The sequence below is a fragment of the Jaculus jaculus genome, chromosome 2 (genome assembly GCF_020740685.1).
Source record: "Jaculus jaculus isolate mJacJac1 chromosome 2, mJacJac1.mat.Y.cur, whole genome shotgun sequence".
NCBI classification, from domain to species: Eukaryota; Metazoa; Chordata; class Mammalia; order Rodentia; family Dipodidae; genus Jaculus; species Jaculus jaculus.
This window is the reverse complement of record NC_059103.1, coordinates 151,749,463-151,775,937: the sequence shown is the minus strand read 5'-3', so window position 1 is coordinate 151,775,937 and position 26,475 is coordinate 151,749,463. Positions and strand designations below refer to the sequence as shown.

The following is a 26,475-nucleotide window of genomic DNA, read 5'->3' as shown; positions in this document are numbered from 1 at the left end:
CTGGACCTCAGTTTCTCTACCACCACTATTCAGAATTGAGCTGAGATGTTGTAGAGTCCATTTTAGACTCTCAAAGTTCCGTAACATAACTGTGAGACATAAAATGCTGAACAACAGAAAACAAATGTCATTACACCATGAGGGCTGGGAAAGCAGTGGGACGAAGGCAGGCTCTGAAGCATGAACATTGAGTGCTTATTCTGAGATGAGACAGCATGACTTTTCCAAAGGGAGCCAAGGAAGATAAGTGGACTGGGGATATATAGTTCTGTAGCAGAGCACTCGCCTTGCACCACAATAAATAATTTAAAATATAGTGATCTAACATAGCAGTCATGGTGTAGTGTAGTATGTCCCAGTAGAGAAAAAAAACCCACAATTCCCAAAGAATTTCAGTCAGTCCAAAGTTTTATGTACTCCTTTCAGAACTTTTCTCATAATTAAAATTATAACATTTTCCCATTCATCCTGCTGCATGCTGTTTTCATAATTAGTCCCTCAAGCTATTGCTGAAAATGATGTTTAAAATGCAGGCTCTCTCTTTGAAATTGTATAATGAATGATGTGAACCTGTCTGCTGTTTCACTGTTCATTTAAATTTATATAATTAAGAAATAGCAGCAGCTGGGTGGCTGTGTCAGCCTTGATGTGAGAGCCCTCAAGCCCCGAGCATGGCCTTCCTTGCCCTCCCCTCTGCACCACCACATCAGGATGGACTGGTTGGAAATATGACTATATCTCCACACACTCGCCCTGTCTTGGTTTCCCTGGGCTGCCATAACAAAACACCACACACTAAGTGGCTTGAAGGACAGCAGTGCCTTGTCTCAGGCTGAGCTCCAGGTGTCCAGCAGGGCCATGCTTCCTGCTGTGGCTCTAGGAGGATCTGTGCCAGACCTCTGATCCAGCTGCCCAGAGCTCCTTGCCTTGTGAGAGCACAATATATGCCCTTGTGTACCTAGCTTCATGTCTAGATTTCCCCTTTTTCATAAGGACACCTTATGAAAAGTGATACTGGATCAGGGCCCATTCCACTGTAGTAGGACCCTGTCTTAACTAATTATATCTCTGATGACACTGTTTCTAAATGAGGTCACATTCTGAAGACCTGGGGGACAGGACTTTAACATGAGTTTCAGGGAAGAGGCAAACAGTTCAACCCCTTGACAGTCTGGCACATAAGTGTGTGTACTCAGGTATACACACTTTCGTAGTGTGTGGCACTCTGCAGAAGTGTAGCTTCCTGCAGTCCATTGTCATATCTTCAGTTCTCCTAAATGCACCATGTCTTGAAAGTCATAATAAAGCTAAGGTGCACTGAGCTGTCACTGCTTTTTGCCGGCTCTTCATTTCAGGCATTGTTTGCCTTCAAATGAGATCTTCTTGATGCCTTCTGTGACAATGACCATTGCATCTCACTGAAGCCTCCGAGTTCTCCTCGGCTCAGCCTGGGTCATAAATTAACTATTTTCCATTGGAGAAATAACTAGAATGTCCTACTTAGGACAGTATTTCATAGAGTGAGCCCTAGACCATTGAGAAGGCCCATGGGCATATGTTATCTGCATGCAGTGTGGATAGCTTAACACTGAAGTGGTCAAACATGTGTTCTATATGTGTTATATATGCAGTGGTTCCTTGGTATCTAAGGAGTTTGGATCAGGGACACACATATTCAAATACCCACACCTGCAGATATTCAAGTCCCTTGTACAAAATAGCACAGTATTAGGATATACCTTGCACATGTTCTGGGATCCCTTAAATCTCCTCTAGATATAACACTTAGTAGACTCTGAATGCTATGTACGTAGTTGTTTTAGTGTATTGCTAGAGAATAATGACAATGAAAAGCCTACACTCAGTACTGATCCAGTTTTGAATATTTATAACTATACTGATATTTTGTTTTGATTTATCAGTTCAATCATGAGCATAGAGAGTTATGAGTTTGTGTTGTTAAGTAATGTTTTCTGAGAGGTACCTGCCCTGAGCCCAACAAATCAAATGGCAAGTTTATAAGAGTAATTGAGTTTGAGCAGAAGAGTCTGTAGCTAATTCACTGATCACTTTGTAAACAATTAACTAGTTAAGCTCTAACCAATAGACTGGTTGACCTCACTGTAGCCTTTTCTATACCTCACTTCTATTTTCCTATTAAACTACCTGATCAGGTTGCCGTTGGAGTTCTCGGAACCTACTTGGGTCCAGGTTGTTGTGTGAACTGCAAGTTGTGTTTTTTTGTTTGTTTATTTTGCTAAGATAAGCTCTACTAAATGTAATTGGTCTGAGGAATTTCCCTGTTAACAGTGTTGGGATGGTGTGTGGTGTGTGTGTTTTACATAAATATGTGTGGATATGAAAACAGATACATAATTGGAATGCACATATATGAGGGAGAATATAGATATTTCATCTCATATGGTCCACTTAAAAAGTGCCAACCTCCCCACCTCCTATTCATACATCACCCTGTACAGCCCTCTGTAACTAATACACTTTACAGGCCAAAGTCTTTTAAAATGTGGAAATATTACCGCAAGTCAGCAGAGCACACACATTTCTCTTTCTGAGACCTTACCTTGGGTCCACACAGCACAGCCAGTTTTTTGTACATGTAGAACAGCTGGCAGGACCTATCCTGTTCTACAGTGACTAGGCTGGGAATTTAACTGCATGTAGATGCTCCGGAAGTTGACAACCTCAAAGGCATCCCCTCAAAGGCAGACTTCTAACTCCTAACCTTTTGTTTATACTGGTTGGGAAGGAGAAATGGTCCTTGGCTGTCACCCCCACCCTAACCTCTTCCCCCCCCCCCCCCCGCCCATACACATACACTTAAACAGCAAGCCACCAACAGGCCTCTTGAGCCTTTGGGTGACCTTGAAACTTCTGAAAATGGAAGTTGGAAAAGCTATTTCTCATCAGAACATGTCTAAGGGTAACTCAGGTCTGTGATAGACAGGCCATGTTCCAGGTGGCTTGCCAGGAAGATAGATGCCTACCACCAAGCAAATTCAAGCCAAAGCTGGAGGCAGTCTGCCTGGCAGTGATTTCCCAGTGTAAAAGATGCTTCCAGAATATTCAGCTGGACTGGAGTAATGGGACCTTTTAATTCTTTTTATTCATAAGCAAGGCAATATTGCCAGGTGAATAAATAAAATGAATGGATGGATGTCATTCCATGCCCATGTGCATGATTCTAAAAGAGAATATTCTCTTTTTCTGAGCCAAAGTGTCACATGAAGCCCAGGCTAGCCTTGAACTCTACATCTTCCTTGCCCAACTTGAGAATATTCTAAAATGTTTCTTTTACTACCAATTTATAAACTAGTCATTAGAGGAGTCATTTTGTGTCATTTATTTTTGCTCACTAAAACAACATTTAAGTTCTGCAACTAATCTTGCAATGCTGGAGTTGATGCTGCCTTGCTTTAGGTTGGAAAGTCTGAGAAGCAGGCTGAAGAAGTCTCCCCTGCATACATATTATAACCTGGTCTACTCTTTACCATCTGGGAAAACCTTTTTCCTATTAAACTCTTTATCATTTTGCTTATTTCTCTTCCAATATTGAAACTGCAAGGATTATCATATCCAAGCCACACTTGTGATGCATGCTTACAGATAAAGCTTATACTAAATTGTGTCATTTTAAGCCTCTTTTCAAGGAACATGCTTATAAATAGAAGCCTTTGCTAAGAAAATGACATTTGTTAATAACTTCATAAATGTATTATAACTGTACCTGTCTTCTTTGAGTCCTGGAAACTGTAGATAGTATAAAATATGTATTTAGGGATTTTTTTAATCATTGGCTCCCTAAAATTCAGGAAAAATACACCTCTTGGAAAGGAGATTATTTTATTAAACTGAACCTTTGAGAGGATTTTAAGAAGAAACTATTTTCCCAGTGTCATCCTTATAATCTATTTGATGCTTTTAAAAATCTGATGTTTCTCTAAGCCTTTTTATCTTCGTAGTGGCCTCTCTTTGGTAACTATGTAAACCCTCTTTTCTTGCCTCTTTCATTTTTCTGTTTGCAATGAGGAAAATAAAACCCAGAAAACACCCTTCTCTTAATGGACTGCTGCTCTGCATACATCAGGGATTTCATTTGTTTGAGTGTGTGAACAATGAAGCAGGGACATCAGATGGCATGAAGACTGGGAACTGTTAACACAGTAAATGCCAGGAAGGCTGAGAGTGTGGCCAGAGTAGCTGGGGGAGGGGATGAGAGGCACAGCTGGGAGAGCCAGAGGGAGAAGACACCAGAGAATAGGAAGAACTTAGCCAAGGGAACATGTAGTCTGCAACAGGAATCCTGGGATATGGGAGGGGATATTGGCATTTTTCCACATTGCATAGTACATCATGGCCTGTTATATTGTCTTCAGGCACCACTGTACCATTGAGCACATTTAATGCAATTGTGCTAATGGCTATGACGGATTGTAATATTGAAATTTAATGAAAGGAAATGTCTGTGCTTTGAGGAGGATTCCTTTTTTATTGTTCAGTTATTAAACCAATCATGGAATTCCAATGTATTAATAAGAAATAACATGCCTTAGTTTATGGATTTTTTTTCACCAAAAATCTATCAAATTGCTGATACTTCTCATTTGGACAAATTGGGGATATATATAATTAACTAAATTAATAGCAGATTTGGTAGGCATAACCCAAGGGAACTGACTAATAAATTGCTGTCTTCCTGGAGGGAAGTTCTTGAGGTTTGATTCTAATCACATTAGGCCTCATTTGACTAAAACAATATAATGCTGCCTAAAACTGGAAGAGATGGCTACTTAACAAGTGACAGCGGGATTCAGGAACACCCTGACCTTTAACACAGGATAGCAGAGCTGAGATGCGGAACCACGCAGGGTGCCACGTTCGCAGCCTCTCCCCAGGTTAATTACAAAAGAACATTAAGGAGACCTGGTTTAGAAACGCGAGATTAGGAAGAAATTTACATTTTTTAAGTATTTCCTCATGGTGTTACATTATCTTAAATATTTCCTCCACATTTATTTCAAATCAATTTAGACAGCACTATACCTTTTTAATAATCTAGTGAAACTTCAAAGCATAAAAATAAAGAGGGGCCAGAGAAATGGCTCAGGGGTAAGAGCACGGCCTTTGTCTGGTGCGCACACATGCGGAGGCCAGAGGAGAACCTCTGCTACCCTCCTCTATCACTCTTCTGCTTTATTTACTTCTTTTTTAGTTAAATCCTGTGTGCCACAGTATAGTGTAGCTGATAAAAGAGTCTGTGAACTTCAGCTTTCTATATAAAGTATGGGGTGTAGACCAGTTGAAACCAGGGTCCCGTTCGACTCTTCACCAGTGAAGAACTACTGTGTGTATAGAATTGAGTGTTGCTCAAGAAAGGAAATTCAGATAATGGAAGTGTTAGTCCCAGGAAGTGTCTTCCTGCCATTCTTCTTTCCTCACCACTTGTCCCTCTTATACATATCGTCTTGCCCTCCCCAAAACTGAATTGTTGTGACTAAAGCAGGAAGACATTTAAATGAGCCCCACAGTCCAGTGGAATATATCTTTAATCGCACTTGTCCCCTGTCTCGCCCACGGTGGAGTCTTGTTGAATGCTGGTATGCTGGTGGAATTGGTTTGTTCAACTGTACTCTCTTGTGCAGAGATGGTGCTGTCTGGGTCTGACCAGTGGGGTGGTCACTACTGCCTTCCAGATGACCTCGACTGCCATCCAGACCCAGGAGCTAGCACCCGGGGTTGCTCACCGTGCTCCTGTGCTACTCCCCATGCTGTGCAATCCTCAGCCCCTTCGGTTCCTGTGCACCCAAGCACTGAGCCTGCAGTGAACCACGGTGCCTGAAATACAGCAAAACGAATGTTTTCTCCAATTAAGTACATCTATTTTTCCATCAGAGTAGACTTGAAGATATTTCCATAACAAAGCCACTGTTACTCAGAGTTTCTAAAGACAAGGAGCGAACAGGATGAGGGGGTCATTCATACTCCCACAGCAAAATTTCAGTATGCACATCTCACCCACTTTTATACAATCTCTTATCTGTGCTGCAATGGAATGAAACCAAAACAAAAAGAGGTTGCCCAGCCCATGGCCAACTCCCTTCCATAACGAAGGGCCTCTTCCACCCCATGGAATCTTTCCTGTTTCAGGGATGCTCTGGGAAGTGCGATGCCAGCTGGGGCTCAGGCCAGGCCATCTGTCAGATGTCTGTTTCATACCACGGAATCAGAGCCCCAACAATTAAACTACTTCTGTTGCTCTGAGAGGCTTTGGCAGAAAAATCCTTCAGGATAGCTTGGCAAGTATATCATGAACTCCCAGAGTCCACTTGTCTGTGCTTTCTTATGAATATCCAATCAGTGTTGAACTCCTGACAGCCCTCATGACTGTCTGTCAGGGGGATAGGTATAGGAGAAACAGTGCTGACTCAGAGTATGCAGATGGGAGGAAGTAGATAGGTGAGGAGGTAGCTGGTTTCAGAAGCCCTAAAATTCCATGCAGTGGAGAGAGAAATTAAATTGCAAGTATACAATTTGAGTCACTCGTCATTTGCAATGACTAACTACTGTGCACATGTAGAGATAGAGATAGCCCCACAACCGGTAACTTCTCAGAGGGACCAGCGGCAGTCAGCCCCCCTAGACTGAGCAACAACAGGTCTGTGATGCCCTTAGGCTGACTAGTTCCGTGACCCCCGAGATAGTCCCACAAATGAAAGAGTCCTGAAGGAGCATGGGTCACTGAGGATTCTACTCAGGTGGTCTCAGTCAGAACATGTTAATTTGCTGTTGAGCTTGGTAACCTGCTTCAGCACAGGTCCAGTGATCCAGCCAGACTTACATTTGGGTTTGCCACAGTTCAGAGGGAGTGACCTGGAAAATGTTATAAGGTCCACATCCCTTTGATAAACTTTTTTTTTGTGTTGAAGCTTTCACTGAGTTGTAATTCATATGCCATGTGGTTCATCCATTTAAAAGATGTAGTTTAAATGGGTTTTAAAACAGAGCTGTGTGACCAACACATATTTTCATCTTTTTGGTAGAGACTCCTACCTCCCATTTTCCCCAACCCTAAGCAACCACTATTCTATTCTCTGTCCCTATAAATCTATCTTTATATATGTGCCCATTTTGACAATTTTTTATGAATTGAATATATAATATGTGGGGCTTAGGGGCTCTGGCACTTACTATTGTAATATGTCAGTACTCCATTCCACTTTGTGTGCATATATTTGTACAGTTACCATGTTTTCTCTATCTGTTCACAAGTTGATGCACATGGGTTATTTCACCTGATGTCTGTTATGCACAATACTGCCATGAACGTCCATGTACAAGATGTGTATGGACATGTTTCATTTCCCTTGGTATGTACGTAGGAGTGAAATGGTAACTCTGTAGCTGGCACTGTATGGAAAGTAGATGATCATCTTACACTCCTAACACAGAGTCTACAGCTTCTGCTCTCTTCGTCTTCTCCCAACACATTTATCCCTCTTAGCTAGGGAGTGTAAGGTAGCAGCTCACAGTAGGTTTCACTTGGATTTCTTTGGTGATGAAGCTGAACATGTGTTTGGGGGTTCTTCTGTGTCATTTTTTAGAGAAATATATGTTCAAATTCTTTGCTCATTTTGGGTTGGGTTATTACTATATTATATTATATAAGTTTTTAACATAGATTCTAATTACAAATCCCCTATCAGGTCATTTATACATACTTCTCTTATAATTGGGGTTGTCTTTTTGCACTCTGGATAATGATTTCTAAAGCTTGGATCTTTTTTAGACATCTGTTGTCAACTTTCATACATGTACATAATGTATTTTGATCCTAATCCCTGCCCACTCCCTCCTTTTGTCCTCACCACCCTCTTCCATTGAACCCCTCTTCTTTCCAACTAGTCCTGCAATTCTGATGTATATTTTGCCCTCCTTCATCATACATAATAGACTATTGGTGGCTGGAGAGATGGCTTAGTGGTTAAGGTGCTTGCCTGCAAAGGCTAAGGACTCACGTTCCACTCTCCAGATCCCATGTTGGCCAGACGCACAAAGGTAAGGAAAGTGCAAGGTCATACATACCCACTAGGTGGTGCAAGTGTCTGGAGCTCAATTGCAGAGTCTGAAGCCCTGGTGTGTCAATTCTCTCTCTGTCTCTCTCTTAAAAAAAAAAAGAAGAAGAAGAAGAAGAACATCGGTGGGCCCTGTATTGTACAGGTCTTGGGCAGATAATCACAGGTGCTGTGAGATCATGAATGCAATAGCCACTGCATGTCTGGAAGACAGCATTCCATAGTATTCCTCCCCATCCTGTGGTTCTTACATTCTTTCTGCCACCTCTTCTGCAATGTTCTCTGATCCTTGGAGAGGGTAATGCAGTTGTCTTACTTTGTGGGAAAGCTCAGATCTTTTTATTTGAAGTTAAATTTGTCTGTTCTTAATTATCAATAGCTCCACTAGCCAGATTTGAGCTCACAGATTTAACTATATGTCTCCTAAGAGTTTTTTTAGTTTTACTCCTTACATTTAGTACTCTGGTATTACTTTAAGAGTATGAGGGGCAGCTTTGTGGTGTTTGCACATGTGTGTGGTATGTACACATGTGTCTTCAGAAACATGTGTCCACACAAACATGAGTAAACTGGAAAGTAGTATCAGGTACCCTCCTCGCTCAACCTTGTGTTTCCTTGAAACAGAATTTGTTATTGAACTTGAACTGTGTTTTTGGCCAGACTGGCTAAACATCAAGTTCTCAATGATTCTCTGATCTCCACTTCCCACAAGACTAGGATTATGGGCATGTGTGACCATACCTAGCTGTCTACATGGGCACTGGGGAATCAAACTCAGGTCAAATTAGGCCCTCTCTGGCTCTATGCTTGCACAGAAAGCACTCTTACCTGATGTTCCACCTCCCTAGCCCCCATAAAACCCTTAATTAACTATTGAACAGTCTTGACACCTTTGTCGCTTGCCTGAAAAACCTTACTGACCCTGATTTGACTCCCCCATATCCACATAAAGCCATATGCACAAGGTGGCGCAGACATCTGGAGCGCATTTGCTATGGCTAAAGGCCCTGGCATTGCCCATTATCTCTTCATTCCTCCCTCCCTCCCTCTCTCTCTATTTCTGTTTCATAAAAAAATAAATATTTTATTTTTAAAAAAGCAAATTAAGCCGGGTGTGGTAGCACATGCCTTTGATTCCAGGGAGGCAGAGGTAGGAGGATCACTGTGAGTTCAAGGCCAGTGTGAGACTACATAGTGAATTCCAGGTCAGCCTGGGCTAGAGTGAGATCCTACCTTGAAAAATAAAAAGGAAAATAAAAAAACAAATTAACCATACAATTGAAGGAATATAAATGTGTGAGTTTATTTGTGTGGATGGTGAATTCCATTCCATTTATCTGTTGTCTAGCATTGTGATAGTAATGTACTTTTGATCATTTTGTTTCCTTAGTATATTTTTAATCATGGCATACCTATTTTGAAAATACAAAATTATATGCCACTTTTGTGTCATTAATTATCTGCCAAGTTGTTCAGTTTTCAAATCATCTAGTAATAGAGAATGCATGTTAATTTTGGGGGTAGTCCTGGGAATTGAATGTAGGCGCTTTAGCATGTTAAGCAGTTGTTGTACCACTAAGTTTTATCTGCAATCCTGAAATAGCATTTCTAGTATTCATAATATGACTTAACATTTTAAGAAAATAATTTTAACTGAAACAGTCTGACTTGGCTAAGTGAATCTTGTTTATCTTCCTGACTGGTTCAAGAGAATTCTCAGGGCTTGAATATTAACATAGGAAAGTAGAGAGGTTTGCCTGTAGACTCCGCATCTAAATCCATCTGAAGAGCAGGATTTTAGGAGGGAGTTTGTAAATCTGATGGAAGAGTGGAACAAGGGCTTGGGAACTTACTTACCCAGGGAGCAGCAGCACTTCATTTGATGAATCCCTGTCCTCCCACTTTGTGTGATGGACAGAGAAAGGCCTGGAGTCTGGTCAGAGGAAGACAGCCTGTGATTGCACTGTCTTGGTCTGATCTTTGTAGATTTATAGTAATGTAGCTGAATGCAGTGACAAACAAAAGGCAGGCTTCCTCACTTGACACCTGGCAGAAAAGGGTATATCTGAAGAGAATCTAAACAAACTGCTTCCTCTGCAGCAGAAGCAACAGTCGGCAATGATACTATATCCCAAAGAGCACAGTTATGCAGATCCAGAAGGCTTATGATCGACTCACATTTGTGTGTTGAAATGAGGAGGTGTGCCTCAGTCTGCTAAAATCATTGACAACTCTGGGTCTTAGTCAATAGGCACAATAATCCCTACAGAGTATGAGTACACCACTCATTCATTCATTCATTCATCCTATCCCACTTCCCTCCTCCCGCTCATACCATACCCATAACAATGTTTTAGTAAGGTCAATATTCAGCACAGGAGGTATTTATTAAAGAATGAAAAGAGAACCAGAGAAGAAGTAGGAGGAAAAGGACTAGGCAAAAGGAGACCAGACCCACAGATGGGACGGAGGGGTGTGGGAGCTAATGAATGGGGTAGATGGGGGAGCCTTCCCTGTAGTCTCCTCCAGTTCTGAGCATCTTTTCCATTTCCACAGCAGGATAATAAAGGAATGACAAAGGCTTAGATCCACAGGCCACTGGGGTCCTGCTGATCACACCATACCAGTCTCCTTTTAGTAAAAAAATGTATAGAATTACAGCCTATCTTGCCAAAAAGCATAACTGTTCTTTTCAAATAAGCCATGTGTTTTATCTCAAATGCAGATAACAGTGGTTTGAGGGTTTTTTAAATATTATTTTTATTTTTATTTATTTATTTGAGAGAAAGAAAGTGACAAAGAGAGAGAATAGGCATGCTAAGGCCTCCAGTCACTGCAAACAAATTCCAGATGCATGTGCCACCCTGTGCATCAGGCTTACATGGGTCCTAGGGAATCGAACCTTGTTTCTTTGTCTTTGTAGGCAAGCACCTTAACTGCTAAGCCATCTCCCTTTTAAAAAAATTATTTTTATTTATTTATTTGAGAGAGAGAAGCAAAGAGGAAATGGTTTGAGTTTCAATAGTATGACAATAGTACAGATTTATTCGTCATAAACTAGGCAGATGTGGAAAGAACAAGTAAATGGGTTTATATTTGATCATGTGCAGGTGTGACTATTATTTCAAAAGAAATGTATATATTTACAACCATTTTCACTTTTGTGTTTAGAAGTTGAAACTTTGTAGTTTGTTTAGGAAAGCATTGAAAGCTCAGTGTTTGGTATGAATGTGCCACAGTTGTACAGTGAGCTGAGAGAGTATGCTTTTTCCTCCCCTAACAGTCTTTCTTTCTTTTCCTTTTTCTTTTCTTTTTTTAGAGGCCAAGAAAGAAAAGAGACATTCACCATAACAACATTTGTAAAGAAAGGAACACGGTGCCAGAACTTGGAAATACTTTTTTGGACAACCATTTTGGCAAGGTAAATATTACCATTGTACTTTGAAGGGAGCATGTAGTTAGGGCATCCAGAGGCGAGAGACGCACAGAGGTCTGATTGTCTAGTCTAATACAGACTAGAGTAATTTGAGGAGAGAGAGAGAGAGAGAGAGAGAGAGGAGAAAGCAGAGCTGGTGGGCATCCCTTAACCTCACTGAATATGTCACCAGAAGAAAACCATTACATCCAGGGAGCTCACAGGGCTAGACAGCAAGTGTGTGGGAAAGAGTGAGGGAAGCCTGGCATTGTGGCTTAACTGTGAGAATGGCATTTCTTCCTTGATGAAGGAGCTAAGTGATTCTCATTTAAGGTTAAAGTTAATGAAACATACACATCACCCAGGTGGGACCTGAACCATAATATTTTTATACTAATTAAGACAAATGAAGAATTTAAGGAAATCCATGCTTTTCAATGAAAATGCCTCCTAAGTAAGCCTTCATTAGCTATGTGAAATGCTTTTTGAAGGTCTCTCTTTGGAAGATCATATCCTTAATGTCTCTTGTAGAGAGGGGGAGCTGGTGGTGGGTGGGCAACAGAGACCAACAGATACTGCCACCAAAACAGAATGGGCTGACATCTTGGGTGTCCAGAAAAGTAGCTCCAGGCTCTTTCTTTAGGAATTGTGAGCTTAGTGGACACCAACGTTTAATGGAGGCAGAGGAATCCATGATCAGGTTCAGTGTTTGTCAGTTTGAAATACAGACTCCTGTCAGTTCTATGAAGTCCTCCTGTTGCTGTTCAGTTTGCAGTTAAATGCTGTTTTTTCTTATCCCTGAGATTTTATTTGATGAACCATTTCCTCTTTTTTTTTACATGATACTTGCACACCCATATGCCCAGAAATACAGAACTACACAAACTGATTTAAAATACACATGTCGACTTTCTCTGTTTAGAAGTTAATGGGCAGCTGGCATTTTTCTACCCTTGGTGTTCTGGAAAGCAGTTTGAGACTGGCAAGAGGAGAGTCAGGTTTCCACATCGCCCTCCCCCTGACTATTTTCTTCTGAAGGGTTTGATGGGGAGTGTGGGCTGTACATTAGGGGAGAATTTTGTGAAACTATTCATGCTCCACTCTGACAGAGAGGACATTGTTTGCTCACTGTAATGGGCTTGGCAGGAATCTGTGCTGTGCATACAGAATGGGAAAATAGCAGAGCAGTGGGAAATCTCAGAATTCTAAGGAACAGACTAGCTTAGGGATTTTTAAAAATATATTTTAATAGCTTCTCATTACTGGGATGCAAGTCATAATTTGGGGAAATGGTTTTCCTTTCAGTGGTTCTTTTCTTCACACTGCATTATTCATGAGTGACATGGAAAAGGTCCTTAAAAGAGCAGGATGCCTATCTAAATACTGCAGTCATGGGAATTAAAATTCTGGAAGTTTAGAAAGAATTTATGATCATTTGTTACTATTGCTCCTTGTATGTTAGCACATCAGCGTTAGCGAATGTTAAGCTGTGCCTGCTATCTGGGACATGTGGAGGCAAGTGTATTCTGCCTTTGATAAAATAAAAGCAGAGTTAAAGATGTCTCTGAGGTAAGAAGAGGTGCATGGCTAGACACATATGAGAAGGTGCCAGACCCACAATGATTGGAGTTGTAAAGGCAACAACTGCAGAGGGAAACATTCAGAGCATATGCAGCCTGGCCTGGAGAAGCCTGCAGGGCCAGAAACATAAGCATGGGCAAGGCCCAGTGTTCCTGCCTCTAGTGGCTGTGTGTCCCACTGTTCCTGAGAACAGGGACTACCTCACAGTTAACCTGGTAACCTCAGCTGTTGGAAAACTGTGTGTGTGTGTGTGTGTGTGTGTGTGTTTCTTACTAGAAAGAAGAGATGTTTTTCAAGGGCGTTGGCTTCTGTGTTCACAATAGGACATCTGAACTACAGTCTGCCTAAAGTAGCTCCATGGCCAGTATGTTGGAGCCATTGCCAGGCCCAAATTTCAATGCCTTCTTCCTGAAGCTTGCAATAAGATCACTCCTTACTCCCTATTCTTGCCTCTATGTGGAAGAACAGCTTACAAGTATTATATAATATAAATTTATCTCTATCTCCTTCTTTCCCTCTCAAATAAACAAATAATTTTAAAGTATTAAACAAAAAAAAAGAACTTGCCTAAAGAGCCAAAGGACCAAGGCTTGATTTTCTAGGATCCACATAAGCCAAACGCACAAGGTGGTACATACATCTGGAGTTCGTTTGCAGAGGCTAGAGGCCCTGGTGCACTCTTTCTCTCTATATATAGCTGCCTTTTTCCTTCTCTCTGTCAAATATATTTTTTTAATCTTTTAAATACTTAAATTACAACATTTCTGAATTATGAGATCAGATTGTTATATTATTACAAACTGTTCTAGCCTTTTTATGTAATCTGTGTAAGGATTCATCTTAACAGCTAAGGCCCATCTTTTTTTTTTTTAATTTAATTTATTAGTTTTCTTTTCAGTAAATACAGGCAGTTTGGTACCATTATTTAGGCTCATCTGTGATCTACCCCCTCCCATTAGACCCTCCTTGTTAATGAAAATGGGTCGTGCATTGTGGAGTTAGCCCCCAGTTATTGGTATGATAAATGTCTCTGCAAATCATGACCCAACATGTAACTCTTGACATTCTTTCCGCCCCCTCTTCCGCAAGATTTCCCTGAGCCATGTTGGGTTCATTTTTGGTCTGCTTCAGTGCTGAGGTGTTGGGGGCCTCTGAGGCTTTGGCTTTCTGATTTGGTAGGAGTTGATTTTTCTCTGCGTTGATCTCCTTCCCCTTTGTGCTGGTATCCGGTTCACAGGAAAACATCACCCTTGCTTATTTCGCCAGTTGTCCTTAGTTTCAGTTGGGCCCCTTTTGAGGTATGTTGGGGCAGCTCTCTTCTTAGGATCTGCATCTATCTGGAAAAGAGAAGCAGATTCTCCAACGGAGAGTAAGTTAGCACCCGGAAAATTGAGATAACACTTTTTTGATAGACAGTTTGATAGGTGTAGGCCCTCTTATACCCTGTGATTGATGGTAGCTTGATATTGTAGAGTGGGCTTGTGTTTGGGTATGGTTCTGACTTGTTTCCCAGCTCCAGCTAAGGGTCTAGTACCACTGAGTGGATCAGTTAGCCAAATCAAGAGCAATTGATTCCTCACCATGGCTGTGTACCAAAGGCCCATCTTTTACTTTACTTCTAGTCATATGGTTTATACTCATTATTTTTTCTGATAGTCAGTTCTTTAATGTTTATTTTGTCCAGTGCCTCATGATACTGAATATGGAATAGAATGTAAGTCTTGGCTTTTCATTGCAACAGGAAGATGTTTTCTTTTGTTTGTTATTATTAGATATGGACATATTTTATATGTAAACATCACATGTTGGTACCATCCTTTCCTTCCTCCCTGCCCTTTTTCTGAAGAGGCCTTCCTCATTGGGGATGCAGGTCAACCCCATGGGGATTGTGGATCATGCTTTATGGGGGCAGCAGCCAGTTATGGGGGAGAGGCAGTGTCTGAAAAATGTACCTCTTTGGAGCTCTAACAATCTTTCCACCCCCTTTTCTGCAAAATTCCTTGAGCCATACTGGGAGCATGTTAAGTCTACTTCAGTGATGGGCACTTAGAGAGCATCTGGATCTCTGGTTTGGTAGGTGTTGAGTGTCCTCAGTATCTATCTCCTACACCCTTGTGCTGATATCAGATTCACTAAGAGAGTAGCACCCTTGCTCATTTCCCCAGTTCCTCTGTGGTTTCAGCTGAGGTCAGGGTGGAGTGTGCTGGGGCTGGTCGTTTATCTCCTCAAATCCAGTTCCCATCTGAAAAAGAGAAGCAGATTCTCCAATGGAGATTGAAGTCAGCGCCAGTTTTAAATGGAATAACCATTGTTAATTTAGAGAGAATGCAGAGGGTTTAGACACTCTTATAATCTTAGCGGGAACTTGACAATGGAAAGCAGAATCATTATCTGGATATGATTCTAACTTGTTTCCCAGTTCCAGATATGGTTTCCTTTCCACTGAGTGGCTCTCTTAGCCAACCCAAGAGCAGTTGGTTACCCTCCATGGCTGTGGACACTATTGTACTTGTTTGAGCATCATGTCAAATTGTTTGCTTCTGAGTTGCTTACACTTTGAATTGCTTGGACAAATGTTGGCCACTTTCCCCTGGTAGCTCATGTAACACCTTCCAGCACTAGATGGGCTAATTATCTGGGGACTGGCTCCCCTTCAGATTCTGACTAGGTCTCTCCATGGTCTGTGCCAACAGCATTTGGTGTCTTCAGCAGTAGGGTCTTACCACTAATCTCTGGTGGATAATCAAGTGCTCTGACAGAAGTCTGTCTTGTTTGTTTTGGGAGATCTAGTAGATCATTCTAAGTGAACTCACACAATCACAGAAAGACAACTGTTTCATGATCTCACTAATCTGCAGTTCCTGATCTGGATCAGCCCAAATTGCTGACATAACTGAATAGCATCTGAGGTTTGAACAATAGGGAGGGTAGGGCTTGGGGGAAGGGAAAGGGTGGAGGGAACACAAAATCTGAACCCAAATTGAACTGGTACCATATAACCCTATATCTAGAAAAATCAGACTAAAATGTAGAACCCTCAAGTAAACCTAAGAGGGAGCATCTGAATCAAAGGGCCCTGGAGAGAGTGAGATGAAACCTAACCTCAAATTTCTCCTTTTTCTCTTTCTTCTCTGGCTCTTTTTTCTTTTCCCTTGATTCTGGCCTGTAATTCCCTGTACCAGGATGTGGTCTACATCCACAGTGAGCTGTTGATCAGAGAGACCTATGCACATTATTTTTGGCCATTTCTCAATTTATCTGTCTTTTAAAATGTATCTGTGTAATATTTTTGAAAATATGTTTGCATCTCTTTATTTTAACACATAGAACTTGAGCTGGGATAAAGCTCAGTGGTAGAACACATGCCTGCCATGTATGAAGTCCTGGATTTAATCTTTAGAGCCACAAACAACAATAACAAATTAAATTGGACAGTTGGAAAAAGACAGTTTTCAAATGAATATCAAAGAAACTAAGGGAAAATAACAAAGGCTTTTTTTCCCCCTTCATTGCTTCTAGGCAGTATATTTTAGATTATCCTTTTTTGTCTGTCCGGGTTTTTGTTGTTGTTTTTGGTATTGGATTTTCAAGGTAAGACCTTGCCCTTTTACCCAAGCTAACATGGAATACACTATGTAGTCTCAGAGTAGCCTTGAACTCATAGTAATCTACCTACTTTACTTACCTCTGCCTCCCAAGTGCTGGGATTAAAAGCATGTGCCACCATGCTCAGCTAGTTTGTCTGTCTTTTTTTTTTTTTAATGAGAGAGAGAAAGAAGGAAAGAGAATAGGACCTCCAGCCACTGTGATCAAACTCCAGACACCTGCGCCACCTTATGAGCATGTGCAACCTTGCTTGCTTGTGTCTCCTTGTGCATCTGGCTTATGTGGGATCTGAAGAGTCAAATATAGGTCCTTAGGCTTCACAGGCAAGTGCCATAACCACTAAGCCATCTCTCCAGCCTAGTTTATCTATTTTTAATTAAACTTTATTGCTTTGAGCAACTGAGTTAAGGATCACTGAGGTACATGTAAGGTGGGATGTGGCATTACAGGATAGCCTAGAGGGCCTTGGCCAGAATCTCCTGCCCTTGCCAAGGACTCTGTAGAGGTGCTACCTGAGGTAGCAAGAGTGTTGGACCTTTGTCCAACATAACTCTGTCAGCCATGGCTCTGCCCCCTCCAGGCTTGTTCCTGTTGAACTAGAATCCCCAATAAACCTAGACTCCAGGTTTGGTCATTGTCATGGACTGGTGACAGTCTGCCCATTAGAGAAGGAGGCAGCTCACAGGTATCTAGCTGCTGTGAGGGATACTTGTAACTGGTTAACTGGTCTGTTCTGAAGGGAGAAGGGTGAGAGCTCTGTATGTCCATTTGTATAGTTCATCCTTGTCTACTGTGAAGGAGAAAGTATATGTAAGGGAAGTTATAATAAGTCCTGAATGCAGGTGTCTTATTTAATAAACTCACCATAGCTCCTGGAGGTAAGCACTGGTTTGAGCACTTTGAAGGTATGAATCTATAATCTCCATGGCTACCCTGTGATTATCAGGAATTCCACTTTACTAAGAGCAAACCAAAGCTCCAGAGAGGGTTATAACATGTCTGATGAGGGCAGAGCAAGCACTGGAAGGCAGTAACAGCACTGGAGTCTGTGCATCGGCCCCCTGTGCACCACTGCACAAGCCTTCTGGACCACACAAGAGCTTGCTGAGTTGTCACCTCTCTCTAGTTATATAAACACATGGATACCCTTGCAGAGGCACACACAGCTTGTCACATCATCATGTTTGGAGATGTACAACCTTGTCTGATGGTGTTTACTTCATGGCAAGAATATAGTCTCCTTTCTAGAAATAAAAATGAATACAGGGTTAAAGGGCAGTGGAATAGCTCAGTCAGTAAAGTGTGTGTCTTGCAAGTATAAGGACCTGAATTCCACCCCTAGTTCCCACATAACATATCAAGCATGGTGATGTACACCTGCAATCCCAGGGCTGGGGAGAAAGGGACAGAAGGATCCCTGGAGCTATGTGGCAGTCTCTCTAGCCTGATCAGTGAGTTCCTGCCACTAACAGAGCCATGTCTCAAGAGGTGGGTGGTGTACCTGAAGGTCTCACCAGAGATTGTCCTCTGGCCTCCATCCACATGTGCATACATACACACATGCAGATGCGTGTTTGCACTTACATGAACACATTACACATACACATGCAAACAAACAAAACCAAAGTGGATACAGATTAAGGTCACACTGGAAACAGAACTCCAGGCACCCCTTCCTGGCCCTTAGGATCCCGCAGCCCTGGGGGAAAGACCCAGGGCGCTTGATCTTCCTCTTCCTTAATACCCTTTCACTCTTGGGTTCTGTGCCTTTGACATACCAGAGCCCTGATCCTTGCAGGCAATATGCCTGCCAGCATCAAAAGTGAACATGGAGCCTGGGCTAGAGTGAAACCCTACCTTGAAAAAAAAAAAAACACAAAAAAACGGACATGGTTGCAGTTATGTCAGGAGAGGGACACGTGACCATTCCTCTTGTGGGATTTTCTTAATCCAGTACTTCCTAAGGTATGTTCTAAAGAACCATAATGGGTGTGCCTCCCCACTATGACCCCCCCCAAGAGGAAAACAGAAAATTTTTAGTCTATGATCTCATATGTTTGGCAGATATGTGTTAGAATTAAATTGATCCTCTTGGTGTAGGACTTACTGAAATTTTTCTCATGACTCTAAAGCAAGATGTTAGAATACAGAACTTCCTCAATGGTGTATTCTCTAGTAGGGAGAAATATTTATTAGCATCTCTTGGGTAGTGCTAGCTTAAGAAAAGGAGAAATTAAAGAATCTCATGCCATAGGAGGCATCCCTATGTTAAAGAAAAGTTATAATAAACTTCCTTTGCTATCCCTGCATTCGGACCGCTGTTTAAATAATAGCCTTTGGGACCTCAGAGTCCAGAATTTCTCAACTGTGAAATATAGAAGATAGAACTGGATTATCTCTAAGCTCTTTGTGTCTCTATAGCTGGTGACCATTTATACCCTGCCTTATTCCAGAAATATTCTGACAATAAGAACAATGCATAATACATCAACATGAAAATGAGGCAGTGTACAGTGAGACATAAGAAATAAAATGGAGGAACAGTGAAGAAGGAGGGAGGTTTGTGTACAAAAATGAATTCTGCAAAATCCTTCATGGTTGATGTGATAGAACCAAGCTTTGGCCTGTGCTTTTTAGTGAATAATTTAACAGGGCAAGTTGCTTCATGATTACCTAGATCCCAAGCCCAAACAATTAGGGTATTCCCAGGAGAAACAACAGTTTACATCTTGAGGCCAAATTTTGACCTTGTCACAGGATGTGTGGTATAGGGAGATATCATACATCATCTGCATTCCCAAGCCATTCCATGTTGTGACCAGCATGGTATGTGTTTGATTCTTGACTCTCTGAGCCCTAAAGGGTTTGCTAGATCCCAAAGAACCATGTGACAGAGTCTGACGTGATGCTCTGTGTTCATAGGACGTCCATCTTGCTTTTAGCCTTTCTTTTACTTCTTATGTCTGAGCCAGCAATGGTTTCACAAAATTGTTGGGACTCTCCGTGTTCCAGAAATTTACACTGTTCAAGGTACTAAGGTTCAAATTCAAGTTCTTTCAAGCACAGGTAAATACAATTATGGCCTATATGTTTAAGAAAATGTCTAAGGAGGCTGTCTTAGCATATGCAAAGCCATCTATAGAGAGATGAGCACGCATGTTTAGACTCACTAACATTCAGTGCTCTCATCCTCCACTTTCATTCATTTTCAGCCATGTACAGTTATCTATAGGTGTGATGGATAGCACAGTAAAGAAGGTAAGCATGAGGAACATTGCTGTTATCAGGATATTATCTAGTCACCAGAGCACTGCTTAACAGATCTTCAATACACACTTAAAGAAATAGTGGACACATCCTATATAAACAGAAATATCCATAAACAAAATATATTTTCCATTCTATTAATTGAAATAAGCTGCAGTATTTCAGTTGCAATTAACTATCACTTTCAAACTTTGAAAGAACAATTCCTTTGTACTAGGAAGTAGATGTTAAAAACGTGTGTTTGGCAACTCGGAGAATATTTTCAATGTTTGAAGTTCCCTATTTATAGCCCAGCATCAGGCAGAATAAAATGTTTGGCATCTCTATAAGGGACACAAACACTTTAACATTCTCTGTTGTGATCTAACAATTTGCTTCAGATTAGGATGAATCAGTCTTGTTTGGAAAATATTTTACATAAATATTGGCAGGAAAACTATCAGTGCATCTCTGTGGGATTTAAAAATGAAACTTCCCCAAAATAAAGGGTGCTAGAGTGCATGGTAGCATTATGGTTTTATATGTTCCTTACATTGTTATTATGGTAAATTCTCACATTGCTCTGCCCTCTCCCTTGCTTTTCGGATACTGTTAAAATCAGGGGCCAAGTGCAAGATCCTTCCAAATGTCACATTCTCTAGAACTTAACCTTTCTCTTACCTTCAGTGTTTCTCATAATTAAAACTCAGCATTACTTCATTAACATATGCCCTTTTCTTTTAAACTAGAGAACATTAGAAAAGTAATTTGTAGGATTTTGCCCTTAATTGGCTGAATCATGGAAGAGAAATACTCATGTTCAGTCATATCTTCCCCAATCCTCCTTCACCCTCTCTGTGTGTAAGTATGCCTCCCCACAAAAAAAAAAAAAAAAAAAAAAAGCAAACAAGATAACTAGATGTGATGCAATGTGATATTCTGGATGGGATCAGGAACAAAATATGGTGTGCTAACTCGTGCCTATAATCCTAGCACTTAGGGGGCAAAAGCAGGAGGATTGCTACAACTTCAAGGCCAGACTGGGCTGCCTACATACTAAGACTTTGTCTTTAAACAAAAAGTAGCAAAACACAGACATTAGGTTAAAAACCAAGGAAATCTGAATTAAGCAGGTGATAATGATGTGCCAATATTGATTCATGAATTATAGCATGCCAATATATGGTGCCAGTGATAGATGAAATGGAGTAAATGTAGGTATAAGTACTCTATTAAATGACTGCAGCTGACTTCAGCCCATTTTATTACAAGAATAAGAGGAGAAAAGTAATCCTTTCTCCCATTGCCAAATCCTGTGTGAAACATAACCACACAGAGGTGGGCAAAAGATACCCGGCAAAACATAGAAGCCAGATCTAGCTCTGCTGTTGGTTTTAGAGAGTGGGACACACTTCTCCCTTGCCTTCCAAATGTCCCCAAGAGCCAGGAAGATGTAGGCTCAGATACTCTGGGCTGGGCACTCAGCTATTCGGTACTGGGCATCTTGCTGGATTTCAGGTATCTCTCTCTAGCTCCCTTTCTTTTTTCTAAAATGTGATCACCAGGCCCTCTGGCGGCTTCAAATGAACTCCGGATGGATGCACCACTTTGTGCATCTGGCTTTATGTGGATACTAGGGAATTGAACCCGGGTTGTTAGGTTTTGCAGTCAAACACCTTAACTGCTGAACCATCTCTCCAGCCCCTTAGGTCCCTCTCTTGATCTTATTTTCCTATCTCTGAAGTCAGAAGGCCAAAGCAGATTTTTCTCTTGGAGAGTTTGTCACTTAGAAAAGATGGTGGAGGTCCACAGTGATTGCAGTTTCAGAATTTATTGAGGATGAAATTTTAGCATTAAAGTGGTTTGTAACCATTGTATGTCTAGAACAAGATTATCATGTCTGATACTTTTTAACTCTATCAAAAATATTTTTAGGGCTGGAGAAATGGCTTAGTGGTTAAGTCTGTTGCCTGCAAAGCCAAAGGACTAAGGTTCAGTTCCCCAGGACCCATGTAAGCCAGATGCACAAGGGGGCACATACATCTGGAGTTCATTTGCAGAGGCTGGAGGCCCTAGCATATCCATTCTCTCTCGCTCTCTCCCCCTGCCTATTTCTCTCTCTCTCAAAAATAAATAAATAAATTTTAATTATTTAAAAAACATATTTTAGGGGCTGGAGGGATGGCTAAGCAGTTAAGGTATATGCCTACAAAGCCAAAGGACCCAGGTTCAATTCCCCAGGACCCACGTTAGCCAGATGCACAAGGTGGTGCAGGCATCTGGAGTTTGTTTGCAGTAGTTGGAGGCCCTGGCACATGCTTACTCTTTCTCTCTCCCTCTTTCTCTGTTAAATAAATAAATTATTTAAAAATTTTAAAAACTATTTTTTTTAATTTTTTTTGTTCATTTTTTTAAATTTATTTATTTGAGAGCGACAGACATAGAGAGAAAGACAGATGGAGGGAGAGAGAGAGAATGGGCATGCCAGGGCTTCCAGCCACTGCAAACGAACTCCAGATGCGTGCGCCCCCTTGTGCATCTGGCTAACGTGGGACCTGGGGAACCAAGCCTCGAACCGGGGTCCTTAGGCTTCACAGGCCAGCACTTAACTGCTAAGCCATCTCTCCAGCCCTAAAAACTATTTTTAAATAACATTGTTGACATATGAGTCACTTATGTACCAGGAAGATTAGACCACAGTGCTTAAAATGTCCATATTGAACCTGATCCAAAATTATACTTAAAGATCAAATTATAGCTTAATTAGTGATTAAAGTTTTTATTCACATAATACATATTTTCAGAGGGAGATTCTTGAGTCATGTAGCTTTAGATTATATACTTGCATGCAAATATGCAATTGAGCTTTGGTGTGTTACTTAATGAAGTCTGAGGTATTATATGTTAACTCAAGCCAATAAAATTTTGAATCCCTACTTACATTTAATGCTTTTAGGACATTTTGGTTCCTTCCAAGTGTTCACATTATACCTGGAATTAATCACTGGAATGTTACTCATCTGATAATTATTTCTTAATTCCTTCAGAGCCAGTCACTGTCTGTTATAAGAAGTTATTTTCTAACTGTAGTACTCCAGTGCTGGGTTTTGATTATAGGCATATTAAAAACAGATTCTTTAGAACTGCTTGGAAAGTTAAGTCCTGTAATAACCATGACTGAAGAGCAGTCTGGGAAAGGCTGAGTAGTGGTTCTCGATGTTGGCTACTCAGTCGGATTAGCCACAGGGCTTGATAGCATCCCCACATGCGAGCTGTATCCCCAAGCTAGCTAATTCAGTGTTTGCAGACCTGTTTTTAAAGCTCCCTCCTCTTCCCAACAATAGCATATCTGAGGACTGCAGCCTTGGAGAACAGGAAGCCTCGGAGGTGGCCTTCCATTGCAAAACTCAATGCCTTTTGTGTTTGTTAGGTGAGGAGCTGTGAGGCCATGGAGAAGAGCAAATTTGCAGGGAGAAAGAAGCTTGCCAGAATCTGTGCAACACAGCAGCATGTGGCTTGCCCTGAGTTTCCCAGCCTGCAGACATAGCAGAGGTTGTCTTAGCTGTGAAGCTGTCCCAGCCTGTGTGTGGTGTTTGTATTAGCATCTTACTTCCCCCACACAGGATCAGTGGCTGCTAACACTTACTGAAAACACCTGCCAAGTAGCAGGCCCCATGCTAAATGTTGCTTTTACTTCCAGCTAGAAAAGATCAAATGAAAAGCCAGCATTCTATTTTGGTTGAAAAATCATATTGATATTTCACCATTAACCCATTCATTTATTGAATGGAAGAACTGTTCCAAATGGAAGGTTTAACATACTATAAGAGCACAGAGGGTCTCTTATACATAAAGTAAAATTGATACTCTAACTATTGCCTAAACATAAGCTTAGTGCTTTCTGAGACCATTTATCTAGTGCCTGATCCTATGATGGGCCATTCAGGCTGAGCTCAGTGAGCCTCCCTCGTGTGCAATACTGAGATGTGCTTTGGCTTTTGCTGATGATGGCTGGGCCCATCTCTTGTGTCTAAGGGCTTTGGCTGTGACAATGGCTGACCCTTCTGTCCTTGGCAAATTTGATCCCTCAGCAGGGCATTCTGGGCTTGATGGACTTGGATTCTCCTAGAAAATACAAGACACCTTGGATATCTCAAAATTGGCCCTTCACCATTTCTGCTATATTTCTTGGCCAAAGTAAGTCACAGGCCAATCTAGATTCTGGGTAGGGGTAGAAACAGTCTCTCAGTAAAAGGGACTAAAATGTCACATTGCAAAGGGTGAGGATAAAAGAAGGATGAGCAATTGTGGTTATGTTTGCAATCATCTACAAGATGGAAAAATTTAATTCTATCTTTGGATATTATGGGCAATCCCTTAGAAGTAGTTATATTTGAAAAGATTACAAAGGTAGAAAATTCATTTCAAGAACTAACAATAGCAATAGCAAAACTGTCACATTGCAGTTTCATTTGGGAGAAACAAAATAGAAATGGCAAGCCCTCTAAATACAGGAAACATATCTAATGCAGCACTGAGAACCCTTCATGTGTACCTTCTTAGTAAGGTGAAAATGACCCAGGATAGTGATGGGACCTAAGAGCTTGGACTCTTAAAGCCAATGTGACAGTCCAAGAGCTTTTACCATGTGCCTGCTGTGGAGCATGGGCAAGATACAGTGTCCGTGTTTAGTACAAAGAGGTTAATAATTCCTACAGAGTCAGTTAGCTTTTGCTGTATAACAAGCCACCCTATAACCTGACAGCTTCAAAACATCCATTTCCCTGATGCCAGTTCTGTAGTTTTCCTATGTGTTGATATCCCTAGGTAATTCTGATTTCACCTGGGCTCACATATGAGCCTACCTTCAGCTCTGTGTCTTACTCTGGGAATTGGCTGGCTTTGGAGAGACAATGGGGACAGCTGGGTCACAGGACTCTCAGCTGTCCTGCAGGCTAGTCTAGGCTTATTTAAGAAGCAGTGGGGATCCTGGAAGGTGGAAGCACAAACAGCTTGCAGGCAGGTTCAAAAGTGACATACTGTCACTTCCGCTGCCTTTCATGGGCTGCAATGAATCACAGAGCCAGCTCAAAATTAAGAGTGGAGAAACAGGCATTGCTTTTTGGGGTTATCTTTTATGAAAACAAGAGAGAAAATTGGTGTTCCAGGGCCTGTAGCCACTGAAATCAAACTGTAGGCATGTGCACCACCTTGTGTACATGCATGACCTTACACATGAATCAACTTGTGTTGGGCTTTTATGTAGGATCTGGGGAGTTGAACATGGGTCCTTATGCTTTCCAGCCAAGAGCCTTTACTATTAAACCATCTCTCCAGCCTGAAACAGGCATTTCTTGTTGAAACGTATTACCAAGTCATATTACAAGGAGTAAGGATATGGGAAGAGGAAGATGTTTGACCATGTGTACAATCTTATTCTCTACTGTACTTCACAACAACCCCATAAAGAACAAGTCCTGGAAAATGCATCTAGGGCCAGCAGCTCTCCTTAGCAGGTGTCTCATAGTCCTGGCATCCACTGGGTCTCCATTGCAACCCATGACTCATCCTCACGGTTCCTTCGGGTCTCCATGCAAGCATCCAGAAAACCTTCTTCACACTGCCCATGGCTGTTTCCAAAACAAGACTGTGTTGCAAATTCAATGACCCTCTCTTTCCTGCATTTCTTATACTCCATAATACCAGGTGGAGTACCAATTTGCTAATCCAGGGTGGGAAATAAAGCAGACTTTGAAGAACAGGACACTCCTTGAGCATTCAGGATTCAGGCCCCTTCAAAAGACTGCATTCTTTCCAATGTCCCAAGTCATGTCATCTGGCCAAATCTCAATGGTTGTACTCTCTCATACAATTACAACTGAACAAGCAGCAGTTTTGGCCCAAAGGTTTCATTTCTGTGCCATATGCCTCTGCTTACAGTCTGTTTCTATGCAAAGAAACCCTGCACAAGTCCTCAGGACACAGGCATAAGGGCAAGCCTCTCACACAAACTGCTTCTATCCCAGTCCAAGCAAAGCTCTTTCTCACCCTCACAAGCCAAACCTCACAGTCCATAGTTCTTACTGAATTCAAGTCTTTCAACTCTGACGAGAATGAGAATAGTCCATCAAGCTGTACTTATAGCACTGCATGGCGTCTCTTAGGCCAAGGTTTAATATCCTTCCACATTCCTCTCAAAAATCACCTCCAAAAGGCCAAAACCACACAGGTATCTAGCAGCAATCCCACTCCGGGTTCCAGCTTTACTGTTGCAGTCAGGTTCACAGTGCTTGCAGAAAACACCCAACCAAGAGCAGCTTGAGAGAAAAAGTTTATTTTGGCTTACAGACTTGAAAACAATGACATGAACAGAGGGTGGTATCATCTCCTCACCAACATCAGGTGGACAACAGGAACAGGAGAGTGTGCCAAACACTGGCAATAACACTCATAAGCCTATCCCCAACAATACACTGCTTCCAAGAAACATTAATTCCCAAAACTCCATCAGCTAGGAACCTAGAATTCAGTTTATGG

At 41.5% G+C, this 26,475-nt stretch overlaps 1 protein-coding gene across 4 annotated transcripts in view; it reads left to right on the top strand.

The window, feature by feature from the left end:
* Pag1 (phosphoprotein membrane anchor with glycosphingolipid microdomains 1) overlaps nucleotides 1-26,475 on the top strand; it is a 162,248-nt gene that overhangs the window by 81,005 nt on the left and 54,768 nt on the right. For all 4 annotated transcript variants that reach the window (XM_045142999.1, XM_045143000.1, XM_045143001.1 and 1 more), the window contains one exon: nucleotides 11,410-11,511. The gene's annotated coding sequence lies outside the window, so the exon portion shown is untranslated. The remainder of the gene's footprint in view (nucleotides 1-11,409; nucleotides 11,512-26,475) is intronic.